General features: G+C 38.9%; 1 protein-coding gene and 1 long non-coding RNA gene across 6 annotated transcripts in view; one reads left to right on the forward strand and one right to left on the reverse strand.

Moving 5' to 3' along the window:
* LOC148057281 (uncharacterized) overlaps positions 1–13,408 on the forward strand; it is a 195,472-nt gene that overhangs the window by 64,551 nt on the left and 117,513 nt on the right. The window lies entirely within an intron of this gene.
* Positions 1–13,408, reverse strand: part of LOC148057282 (uncharacterized) — a 60,857-nt gene that overhangs the window by 280 nt on the left and 47,169 nt on the right. For 2 of the 4 annotated variants that reach the window (XR_015703150.1, XR_015703149.1), the window contains 5 exons: positions 12,877–12,922; positions 6,727–6,856; positions 2,535–2,628; positions 899–954; positions 22–221 (listed from right to left, as the gene is read on the reverse strand). This is a non-coding gene — a long non-coding RNA (uncharacterized LOC148057282). The remainder of the gene's footprint in view (positions 1–21; positions 222–898; positions 955–2,534; positions 2,629–6,726; positions 6,857–12,876; positions 12,923–13,408) is intronic. The other 2 variants (XR_015703154.1, XR_015703155.1) reach the window with 2 other exon arrangements.

Genomic DNA, 13,408 nt, shown 5'->3' on the forward strand with positions numbered 1-13,408 from the left:
GCAGTTTTATTGCCTTATTACCTGATTTCATGTTCAAAGTCCTCAGTTATGCTGGTTTCTTTTGATTATGTACGTTCAGAATGTACAGTAATGCCCTTGTAGTTTTGCCATCAGTTTAACAAATGTTTCAACTTCAACAACAGCTGGTTATCTTCTAGTACCATATCATCAGCTACAATCCAACAATACTGTTTCACATTCCAGAAGGTATCATTTAAATACTATTTTGTTGGAGGAAAAAACAAATATTAAGTACAGAAAAATCACCAAAGTACTATCAGACTCTACATTGTCTGCTAATCCTCCTGAAAGTCTGAGAAGAAAAGATTAGATCAAAAGGGCTGGGAGACCAAACTACCATTTAATCCTTTCTCTAGGGTGAGCTAATCTCTACAGGTCAAGGTTCAGCGTAGTGGCGCAGCAGGAAGGAGTTGGTGCTAGAGTGATAAAGCAGGGAGTCAAATTGTGAGGTTTGAACATGCTAAGAAATGTGTGGTCAGTAATTGCAAGCATCTAGCTGAAAAAAGAGGAATTATACCCATGGTCTTCAGCATAAACAACATAAAGCTGTATTAAAAGAGTCTTTCTTGGTCTTCTCCCTCAACCAGTTTTGCTTTGGCATTACTTTTTTAAAAATACACGAAGGATAAGTAGCCATTTGTAGTGAATTTGCTACCTGACAAAAAACCTGTTTCTGTTGAAATCATTGATCAAGTTACATCTTTCAGCAAAGGGAAGAGCACACTAATAGTATAGAAAAATATTAAAATGTCAACATATATTAATATTAACAGATATTATTAATTTAATATTAATAGAAGTAAGCATAATAGAGAGAAAACCTTAAATGCATAATTTTAAATTCAGGCCATGAAACCAGAGAAAGTCTGCAACTTACATTTGTCTTGAAGATTGCTAGCCTCTGCAATTCTGGGTATCATCAGTTACTTTAAACTATAAAACATAACAGACTAGAAAATTAAGAATGTATTTAATTATTTAAACTTAAATATGTATATATATTCAGCTACATTATTCTCCAGTAAAATGAAAGGATAGTTTATCTCATACAAATCTGTACCGGTTGAACGTGAGCTTTCATTTAGAAAGGAATGGCTGTTGTATTGTGATATATTTAAAGAAGGCCTCCAGCTCATGTGCAGAGCACTGATCTTATCTAATCAACACCTTTGCCTGCTGCCTGCGTGCCCTCCTCAGCTTCCTCAAACCCTTAAAGGTACCAGCGCAATTCTGGAACTGCGTCAAGGCTGAAGTCGGGGGCGCTGTGGGATGACACAATGGACCAAATGCACAATCCCTGGTCACACAAGAAGAAGACCCAGAGACTTTTATAACCAGGAATCAAATGCAATGATATTGCACCTTTTCTTGCTGCCTCCTGAATTCCTTTCAAAAGCATGAGGAGATGTCAGAAAGATTGTATAACATTTTTACTTGGCATATGAGGAGACAAACCTGGAGTAAAGAAGTCAATCTCAGTGTAAGCAGCGTAGAGGTAACACTTGACCTACGTTTTTGACTGAGATGAACAGAAATAAGGTGGAGACAAAAAGGTGATTAAGACTGGAGCCCCTTCAAAGAGGGGCCAGAGGCAGTGGAAGCTTTTGGGGAGTAGAAGGAAGGAAAGTGCCACGGAGGGTGAGGGAAGACTTGGCACCACAAAACAATGTTTGTCACTGTAGCTGTCATATTGCTATGAATGGAGTTGAGTTCTGACCTTGTTGCACAGTATCTTTTGAGTTTTTGGTTGGAGTAATTTTAATGGGCTATAAGGGACCACTTTCTGCTTTTGCAAAGGAGCTCAGGAACTCCTCAAAACACAGTGGTGAGAGAAGTACTAACCAATCACACCTAACCACTTTGGTAATTTCTAAATATACAATGTATTTATACTTTCATTTCACATGTGTCTAAAGAGCAATGCTCAATTTTCTACAGAAGCAAGTAGCCTAAATTTAATTCATGCTCCTTTGGAAGCAAAGCCTCCCCTCCCCAACATGACTTTACTCAAGTCTCATTATCATATAACTACCATTTGCCAGGGAGCTAATTCCTTTCTAACACATACTTTTAGTTATCCTCGTTCCAGGACTAGCCTTGCTGGCAGGTCAGAACAGAAGCCCCTTCAAACAGTACGAAGGTTTGACTGACCGCAGAAACATTCTTGGATTTTGGATTAGCAATCACATGAGCAACAGAACAGGAATTTGCAAGAGGGTTCTTTTTTGAGGATTAGATTAGTATAAAGCAGATGGCAGGGTAGATATGGGCTGCTAGCACACAGCAGTAGAGTTCAGCGGACCTGTTATGTTTAGGACTGACAGGGAAGAGGCAATGATGAGATCTCAGTTGTGATGAGCCTGGGTTTGGGAACAGGAATAGACGTGGAGTGAACTGAGTGGATAGAGGCAAGTACAGACAGAAAAAGAACGAGCATGGACCCAAAGCCAAGTTGTCACATTCACTCTGACACAGTACACTGACTTATATGTTCTCCTGTGATCTCCACTCACCTTGCTGAGCTGTTGTACAAGCCTTGGAGCTCTCTTGCACTCTCTTTTCTAGCACAAGTGCTTCAGGAAGTTTCATCAATTAAGGGTCTTGTTACTACAAAAAAAGCAAGGCATGACAATTTCATGTTAGAATTTATAGACTTAAACTGGCAATGGTGATTAACATCTGTAAAAGATGCAGGAAAATCTTTGTCACAATCTGCAAAATGTTTTAAGTCTTTGGGTTTTACTTGCAATCTGTTAGGGTATGGTCCTCTGGAAAATGTGGTATTTGGTTCTCTTTTTTGGTTAGCATATGTTCACTGAATAATTTAAAAAGGCAAAGAACTTTGGATATTATGAAATGAGTACTTGGTTGTTGCTCTCCCATGTTTTGTCAGTCTTGAAAATCTTACTTCATATTGAAGAACAAACTTAATTCTTTGCCTTTATTGCACTGTATAATTTTCTCATCCTTATCCTTCTTCTCTATTCAGACGTCTATATTTTCACCACAGCCATGTGCTTCCTACTCTATTGTAGATTACTCTGTTGATCTGTACCTCACTCATTTTCTTCTTTAAAAACAGGGATGCAGAGGTAGAAGCAGTAGAAAGCAGAGTGAAGAAGTGAAGTGAATAATCTCCAGTACAGGAGTAGTGGTGCAGACATTCCTGCATCATTACTAGTTACAATCTTGGAGGCAAAGCTCTCTGTATAAAGCTCTATCATTATTAATGAATTGTATCTAAGAGGGAAGCAAGGTGATAATCAGAATTCTAAGTAGTTTTGTGAAATTTTTAGATTAATGAATTCTCCAAAGTAAAGTGGAGTTTTCTAAAATGCCATTCAGCTACCTGTCATTTCTCATTCATTTCCCACACACCATCGTAGGGACAAGCATGGGGGAATTATGCCTTTTATTTATCAAGACAGGGGAGGAGGGAGGAAAGCAAACAAGTGTTTTGACTGCCCCTGAAATGAATTTGGATGCTTGAATTGAGCTCCTCAACAGTACAAAATTACATTTTTTTTTAAATAAAAGGAACCAGTCAGAGCCATGAGGTTTCCATGAAAATTGTCCAAGGCAGTAGTATCAGGGCAATCCAAGCTTTAATAAATTACTGATTACTGAACATGTATTTTAAGGTCTTTATAAGTAGTGCTGTCCCAGAAAAGGCCTAGGTATAACTGGGGGGTTACTGCAAGGCAAGGATTACACAGAGCAGATGGTAAGGATGAGACCAGTGTGTTTTCAGGAGGATGAAGGTTTAGCTGCATAGATGTGAGCTGTGCTGTGCCCCTTTGCCAGAACCAAAGACCCTGTTCCTCTTTAGTTTACTAGTATGTGTGTAGTAGGTATATAGCCAATGCGTCTGCAGACCAGCCTGCTGTGTGGGTACCCTTCATACCTTCTGCCAGTAACTGCAGACATGAAAGTCACAACATGATTCTCTCAAATCTACCACCAGAGAGGTGGTAGATGTCCCGTCCTTGGAAACATTCAAGGACAGCCTGGATGGGGCTCTGAGCAACCTGGTCTAGTTGAAGATGTCCCTGCCCATTGCAGGGAGGTTGGACTAGATGACCTTTAAAGGTCTCTTCCATCCCAAAGCATTCTATAATTCTATGACTTATTCTGAAGAACGCTAATCTCAGCAATTACCTGCTCTGGGGCTCTGCTTCCAGGGGATGACCAGCTGCAAAATTCACTGATCTCAAAGTTTGGTTATGAGAGCATCACTAAGTGACTTTGACACAGTCCTCTGTCTGCACCTTGGAGCCTTTATATTCTCTTCTTTCCAAAATTCAGCGCTGGCATAGGTGCAACTGCTGTTTGTTACACTGAGAAGCTTTGACATGTTTCAGGGTAATTGTACCAACCTTAGTACCTTAGATTACTCTCCCAGTATCACAGTCTGAGAGACCATCAATCAGAATAGCTGACACATCCTGACACACTGAACACTCATTTTACAATGGTTACCACTCTCATTATGTGCGTTATAGAGATGAAATATTGCATAAAGAATCTGTGTCTGTCCAACACAAATAATCTTTATAGAAAAGAATAAGGTAATCTGGCCCAATCACTCCTAGCCATGTCTTCTTGTAGCTTTCTACTAGAGCAGGATGAACAGATTCAACCTCCTAGTGTGTTTGTGCATGTGTGAAACTTTGTGTCAAAATTGCCTGTATATAAACAATTGGAAAAAATCTAATATTTGAAATAAAACCATACTATAACACTTTAAAAACATAGAATGATTTGAACTCTGTGAAATTCTAAGCTTTCAAATTTAATGAAACATATTTTTGACCAGAGACCAATACTTTTGTCTATTCAGTTGCACATACCATACAATCTTTATCAGATGTATTTGAATATTTTTTATCTTAATTTATCTTTTATTTTTTAATCTTTGAAAAGTTTTAACAGTAAATAAACTAAAAAATAAATAAAGCAGCAGCTCTGGTTACCATGCATACAAATTCAAAGCAAACTGTCTCTGTGTAGTAAATGAGTGCTCTTATGTTACTTAAAAGAAAATAAAATCTTTTATTTATGTAAAAGTAGCTTAACTTTTTCGGAGATCACATGTCTTTCATGGCTGAAGCATGATGTTGTTGAAAGTATGCATGTTAAGCAGAAAAAGATGTCTTGTGAAAATGTCACTCTGAGGGATTCAAGGATATTTGTTTGGTTTTGTTTTACTCTTGGGAAAGATCTAGCCCTGTCAAATATGTATAACAAAAGTGTGATATTCTGCTGAATTTCATATTTGAAAATTGTCTTTCAAGCCAAAGGGCTGAAGTATAAATGAATGTCAGAAGTCCTCTCTATGCAAGTGGGAAAAAGACTCTAAATCATTTCTTACACTGAATATAGTATTCTGACTTCTCAAATTATGGAGTTACACCTATTTCAGAACAGACTTAGGCCTAATATATTCTGAAGTAAGTAACAAACAGATATTTCCCATATAAACACATAATTTCATGTTACCTAGGCAGTTAACTGGGGAAAGATAAAATTTCTAAATCAGTTTCTCAGCAGAAATATTAGCAAGCTGGTTTGTAGTTCCCAAGATCTTCCATTTTTTATTTCCCATGACCAAAGAAACCCATTTAAGGTGCTTTCTCTGGAGACGTGAGCCTTATATTGCCAGAGGTTTTATCCATCTATTTATTTATTTAGAATCATAGAAATCATAGAATCATAGAATCATTTAGGTTGGAAAAGATCTTTAAGATCATCAAGTCCAACCCTTAACCTAGCACTGCCAAGTCCACCACTAAACCATGTCCCTAAGCACCACGTCTACCCATCTTTTAAATATCTTCAGGGATGGAGACTCAACCACTTCCCTGGGCAGCCTGTTCCAGTGCCTGACCGCCCTTATGGTGAAGAAGTTTTTCCTAATATCCAACCTAAACTTGCCCTGGCACAGCTTGAGGCCATTTCCTCTTGTCCTATCGCTTGTTACTTGGGAGAAGAGACCGACCCCCACCTCACTACAGCCTCCTTTCAGGTAGTTGTAGAGAGCGATGAGGTCTCCCCTCAGCCTCCTCTTCTCCAGACTAAACAACCCCAGCTCCCTCAGCCACTCCCCATAAGACTTGTGCTCTAGACCCTTCGCCAGCTTCGTTGCCCTTCTCTGGACACACTCCAGCACCTCAGTGTCTTTCTTGTAGTGAGGGGCCCAAAACTGAACACAGTACTCGAGGTGCGGCCTCACCAGTGTCGAGTACAGGGGGACGATCACCTCCCTAGTCCTGCTGGCCACACTGTTTCTGATACAAGCCAGGATGTTATTGGCTGCCTTGGCCACCTGGGCACACTGGGATTGGTTTTGTAATTTTTTTCCAAAAAGAGCTATGAAAATGTATTGAATTGTGCGATAACAAATAAATGGAGATATAACAAAGAAGCACAACTATGTCTCCCAGAATCAAAACAGTGGAAGAAATGTCTCACATTCCCTAGCAAGAACAGCTTACAGAGTAGCTACAATAGTCCCTTACCCCATCTCTCTGTCTCATCCCTTTCTTGCAGTTTCTTATCCCTTCTGCATGGATGGCTCAGCTGTGCATGCAAAATAATTTAGCCAGCAAAATTTACAGTTTTGCTTCCTTAGGTAACCTGAAATTTGTGCCAGTCTAACATTATGAACCATCTGCAAATGGCAGTGATATAGGAGCAGAGCCTTACCTGACCTAGCGAAAGGAATTACTGTGAGAGAGTCAGGAGTAAGGAGCCCCAACCACGCCACAGCAAGCCAGTCCCTCTCCTGGTATCAGTGATTTTAATGGGTGGGTTAGTAGCATTCCCAAAAGGATACCTATGAAGTATATAAAAGAGCAGGTAATAAAGCAGTAATTTCATACAGAAGTGAAAAATGCATTTTAGTTGATGTGAGAACCAGAAGTGAATGTGTCATGGCCCTTTCTGTTGGCAGTATCACAGATACTGGAATAAGTACACTTACATGTGGTTATACCTGTAACTGTGTAAAACTAGCCAAAGCAAACCTCAGCTCCAGAGAAAAATGTGTCAAAAAATGAAGTGGCAAAATCCTGTGCTAGGTAAAGGACAGAGAATTAAAAACAAAATTAAAAGAAGAAATAGATTAGTCATGCCCAAAAAAAACCAAGGTGATTGTAAAATACATATTACCTACATGGGGAATTGGTAACACTGCACTAGTTGATGGGTCTCTTAAAAGCCAACAGGCAGAGATAAAGACAGAGAGCAGAAAGCAGTGATATAAAGTTTTCAAGATGTGTTGAACAGGTCAATGTCAAGGGAAAAAGTGACATGGAGAAAAAACTTTAGCACATGGCAAAAGACATCTTGCTTCACAAAGAATTGAAAGACACAAAATTAAAACCACAGAAAAAAACAAAGATCAGTTCTCATGAAAAATGTGGAAAATCTGTGCCTGATTAAATCACTAGTTAAATTCTAGATAGTGTAAATATATATTTCTGCCATCTTAAAAATGGTCCTAGTAAATGACTCATTTCTGCTTTGAAATTTTCAGTGCCTGAACTCTCCATAATGCTGCATGTGTGCCTGAGCTACACAGCCAATTTCCAGTTGTTAACTATTCTTTGCCAGATTAAAAAAGAAACAAAAGAAGAAAAGAAAAACCCCACCACTCAGTGCAATGCCCAAGGACTTCTTTATCTGTCATTTGGAGGAGAGTGGGCTTCTTCCCCAGCCAGCTCGAGTCCTCGCTGCCTTGTTCTGCGAGTGCTTGGCTGGGGAGGGCACGGCTGCCAGCGGATGTTGCCCAGAGGTGTGTGTTATTTCCAAGCAGAGAACATGCAAACTCCTGCCAATGCTGCTGATACATGGATCGGCTGGAGACGGGTAATAGCAGGAAAATGGGCAGTTCTCCCAGACACTGAGTGCCATGTTATGCCTCAGTCTCAACCACTCCATAGAACTCTACTCCCGAGAGCCAGTCTTAGAAATGTATTTCAGGAGATCGCTGGTGTGGCTTGCATCCATTAAGAGCCGTGAATATTCATGTCTTGGTTCACTTACAAGGGACAGAGCACACTTAAGCCAAACCTTCAGAATAACACAAGGCAGAGACATCTCCTAATGGTGGTCTGCTAGGAAGAAAACACCTATGCAAGTAACATATTTCTTATTTGAAATCTAAGTGACTCGGATGTTGCCTCGAGAAAATTTTCCCTAAGTTGTGCGGTGTCCCAAATAACAGGTGCCGTGTGGATGGTAAAACAGTTGTGCTTTCTGGAGGCAGCATTTGTACTTTCTGGTGGCTCAGACAGTTATTGTACATCTTGTTCCTGTGCTTCCTTGTTAGAAAAGACTAAAACACTCCAAATGCTTTCTTTTACAGAAGAATCTATTGTACAAATGTAGTAAAAAAAAGTAGTGATATCTAATCTAAGTAGTTAATAGGTTTGGGAATCACAAGATACAGTGAAAGATGGGGGTTGAATAAAAGAAGTGAGAGAAGAATGAAATTATAAAATTGGCAGGTTTTGCTGAGTGAGTAGCTGTCTTGGCTTTCTACCAAAGCTGTTATTTCTGTGTCTCTGCAGACTGAGATGACATACACCGTGGATCTTGTATGTCATCCTGACTAGACTTTGGAGGAGGCCCTGCACTGATTCATGCCTAGGAAGTTTTATGAGAGACTAGATCTATTTTTATTTCCTTCAGATAAAATGTAGAGAAATTAATGTGCCTGTGAGAGCCATAGAGGTCATGTAGCAAGTAAGAAACATGACACAGTTATTAGTTTGGATTTTTTTTTACCAAAATGTATATCTTGACAGAGTGTGCCTACCTGGCACATAAATTTCACAGTTACTGGAAACTCAAATGTAGAAATCAATGGAAGCTTCAAAGAAAATGCTCCCACCAAAGATTTACTTTATTAATGAATTAAACCTAAATGGGTCTGTGCAATTTTAAAATTGAAGTTGAATTGCAGCTGAATTCTTCCTAAGCATAGAACAGCATGAATGGAGCAGCTGGAAGTTTCCTTGAGAGAGTTCATTAGCTATTCTGAAAGAAAAATAAAATGTTCATTCCTTGACAGCACCAACCTCCGTTTGTCCCATGTCTTGCAGCACGCAGTGCTGTGGAGGTCTGTATCTCAAACTGTGATGCGTCTACCAAAATGGAGTGTGTGCGGCTAAAATCAATGAAATACGCTGAAGAAGGGTGAGTTGTTGACCCTGCTGTCCTGCAGAGCAACATGGAGGGAAAGTGTACAGCCATTGTTAGACCTGAGTGTGAACACCTGATAATTGCTTCACACTCTGAAACAACTGGTGACTCTTTCTGTCCCCCCTGCTAGAGAAATCAAGGCTCTTGGTAGTCAATGAAGGGTGCACTATGGCCATGTGAACCATGGTCTCCTCACACTGCCCAGTTTTATTGCTGGACAAGTGGGCTGAGACCAGGATGTCCTCTCTGTCTTATTCAGCTATACCATGGCTATTAGTTATGCCAAGACTCTTGCTGCCTTTTTTTAGGAAATAGGAAGTATAGAAGAATTTATGGAATCATGATGCAGCCCAAGAAAATCTTTGACAGAACCTGCTGTACAAATGAGTTTGAATTGAATTGAGCGGACTCGAGACCACTAGCTTCTTTCTAGATTTCCGAGAACAGAAAATCTCAGACTATAGTCATGCCTTTCTTATATGTAGGAAATTTTTCTCTGTGAGTGAATTGTACCTATTCCAGACCTTACGCTCAGACAGTGTGGGCAGTGTTGGGTGGAAATTCTGTGCCTGGAAGAAAAGAAATTCTGTGCCTGGGTTTTTTTCTCAGCTTAACCTAAAGTTTTTTGATCTGGTTTGAGACTTGGAACAAGAGTTAGGGAGATTAACTAGAGGACAAATTCAGGCAACAGTGCTAACAGTCTTAATGATGCTAGGTTAATAGATCTGGGTGGCATGTATAGCTCTACCCATGAAACACCTATGCATCTAGTTCTCTTCAGGCAGTTATGAAAGAGACACGTATCACATGATGGTTCATGCTCTTCTGGAAATACAGCTGACAGTTTACAGAAGTTAGCGGTAGAACAGAAGAATGATTTGACAGATTAAGAGGCATCATATAATGTAAATATTCTTTTTTAAAAGAATAAACAATGTAATTAGGTGGAAAGAGTGATATTTGAGCTCGTGATGAAGAACAGAAAGATGTTACTAGCACTTTGATGCAAAATTATCAAGGAGAGAGAAGAAAATGAAGAATGAAAGATTAGTCACATGTCTTGTTTATACTAAAATCCCTCACAGTTTTTCCATAAACAAATGGTGTACAGGTGGCAGTTTTATAAAGCAAATATAAAAATAAATGAATTTTAATAAAGAAAGTATGTTAATTGGGTTGTTTGAAAAGTATTGAATAGCTCATTTAGCAATATAAAAATCTTGTGAGTGAATACATATGCATGCAACTTTATTTGCCCAGGTGAAGAATTAATTGCCTTGCCTATGAAGAAAACAGTATTGCTGAGGAGAAAATAAATTATGAAATATAGAATGAAGCAAAAGCTGATAGATGATTGAGTGGAAATTATTTTTCTGTATCCTTTATCTGAATTCAAAGAAGTATCTTTTTGTAAATGGTAAAGTCAGCTGTAGTTTGTAATACATCACTTCAAGCCGTAAGAGTGATGGCCTGGGTGGTATTTAGTTTAAAGTTGCTATGTAGCATTAGTTTGTCCCACAGCAAATTGTGAGTTAATTTTTTTATGCTCTAAATTCAGTACAAAGGCTAACCTGGAGCAATGTCCTATTCCTCATTATTTTGTTCTGTTTTTCACTTTGTTATGTAGTCTAACAACAAAGTTTAACAAAAGAAAAAAAGCTTTTCTTTGACAATTCTTATCTGGGGATAAATAGAGTCCCAAGGAAACAGATGTCTCTTTCCCTTCTGTCAGATGGAAGTAAAGGCATCTAAGTAACTAACCCCCTTTAGTTTTTTTGGGTTAAAAGACAGAAACAGGCAGCTGTCTTTCCCTTTGGTCCCTGCTACGGGAGGATCAAAGGAGACACTGTAAGTCAAGAATTGCCAACACTGTAGGGACGTGATAGAATATAACACACAGTGCATGGCATCACACAGTACTCACTGCTCAAACAACAGTTGTACACATTGCTTCGATGAGAGTGTAAACTCCAGGGCTGTATTGTTCAGCAGCTAAAAATGTCTTTTTCCTTAACAATATAGCTAGTGTATTGAAATTTCTTCATGCCATTCTCACAAGGAAGCATGGAAGCTACCATCCTAGAGCATGTTACTGGCCTGTTTGAGTTTATGTGTTTTCTCTGCTAGCAACCAGCACCAGAATCTTTGAAGGAAATTCTTCAGGGAAACTCTGAGGAGGAATACACACTTCTGTCTACCTTTAACCAGCATGGCTCAGTTTATAACTGATTAATGAAGCCTTTTTTTTCATTTTATTTTTTAAAAAGCAACTGTGTTTATCTTTTCTAATTTAATAAAGTGGTCTCGTTAGCTATAAAAATGTCTAATGCTTTAGAATTTGCTGGCTTTCAAGTCTTTCTCCATTTGTTTTAATCTAGTTATCATAGGCAGACATGAAATGTAACACCCCCTCATTAAAATAAATGTAATGTTGTGACATAAACTGACAGAAGCAAGTAAGTCCCAAGATAGTGTTCTTCTCAGCCTCCTCTCTTTCATACTGCCAAGATACGATATAAAACAAGATTCCTCACTCACAGTGTTTAGAAGGAGCAGGGTTAACCCAAAGAGAAGTCAGAACAGTTTTGATATTTTTATTCCTGTTTTTCACCCTGGAACTCCATAAGTAATCCTAGCACACTGTTTTAGGATACCTACAGGGATTGAAATTATTGTGATTAGGGTGGCAGAAAGGGTTCCTTAATGGTGCCTGGAGAAAGGTTTCTGATAGAGGTGGCATTTTAAAATGGTGGCAAAGTAACCAAACAACAAAAAGACATCAAAACCAGAAAGAGAGCAGAAAAAAAAAATATTTATGCCTTTTTAATCTCTTCAATTACATTTTGTGTTGATAATATCATTACATGGCTCTTTGTTATACTTAAAATGCACTTTTTTAATAGTCATGGTGAACTCCAGAAACTGATTTTTTTCTCTGGTGATACCACAGAGAAGACCATTCTATTGTGCCTCCCACTGCATAGCTGAATAGCAGAAATAAATTATTACTATTTGACAAGAAGCATCACTTCTAGATACCAAGGATGTCCAGAAATACCATTTCCCAAAAGAATGCTAAATCTCAAACATGTCACTGAAGGAAAAAAGTACATTTGTGTAGAGGTTGTGCTGTGATATTTACCTATGACATTTCCCTGGTAAATTGAGTTGGAATATATTTTCCCAAGTAAGGTAACATTTCAGTTCTGTTTGATGTGTAAACATATTGACATAAAACATATCCACTTCAGTTTTAAGCAAGTTTCACGTCCTAGACTCTGACTGAGTTTGCAGGAAATGAGTTGGACAGAAATTCACGGCTTCAAAATACAGTGCATGTGCGGAGTTTGGAGGCAGACGGGCATGTTACAAATGCTGGTGATTAGGAAAGGAGGTGAAGGACAGTTTTTAGCATCATGGGATCTAAAATCAAGCTGTATCTGCATTGGATGTTAGAAGGACTCTGTTAAGTAGCACATGGGAAAGGAAAACCTAGGTGTTTTAGTGACTAATTGGTGCTAGGCCTTTGTAATTTATTTTTATCACAGGGAAAATCACAGTAAGTCACTGTATAGGCAAGGTCCCTGAGAGGATTTGGGCTGGGATACCCAGCAAAACTGGGGTCCCAGCTACAAACAACTCACTCACCTCAGCTTTGCAGATCTTCATCACAAGCTTAAAGCTGATTATAACCCTGACAAAATAAAAGAAATTAAGTCAAAAGTTTGGATTGGCTGCCAAAGCAGGCAATTAAATCCTTAAAAATGCCTTTGGCAGCAGCTTTTCTCAAACTCGTCTTCCCAGCAGACATTGCCAAAGAGTGACAGCGTTTCATGTTCATTTTAAAAAGGCAGGTTATAATACACAGAATGACACCACAGGCACAAACAGTTCAAAATTTAGCAAGTTCAGTTTAGTCTGAATAACATCATGTCTGACCTTTTGCCCTTTTTTTTCTGAAGTATTCAATATTTCCTGGATTTGTACTGGGAGTCTGAGTAGTTTGAGTTGCCCTACCTGGTACCTAGAGCTCCATACAGAAGTAGAAGACAAATAAGGCAAAGCCTCACACAGTTTGAAACACTCAGAAGTCTTCATTCAGTTGCAGTTTAAGAAAGGAAAGGTTTAGAGAACTAAAGCAGATCTTTGACCCGAGTTACATGTGCCACTCCTCAAAGGT

This window comes from Nipponia nippon, unplaced genomic scaffold (assembly GCF_047370975.1).
Source record: "Nipponia nippon isolate SJK-2023a ecotype South Korea unplaced genomic scaffold, ASM4737097v1 scaffold_1, whole genome shotgun sequence".
NCBI classification, from domain to species: domain Eukaryota; kingdom Metazoa; phylum Chordata; class Aves; order Pelecaniformes; family Threskiornithidae; genus Nipponia; species Nipponia nippon.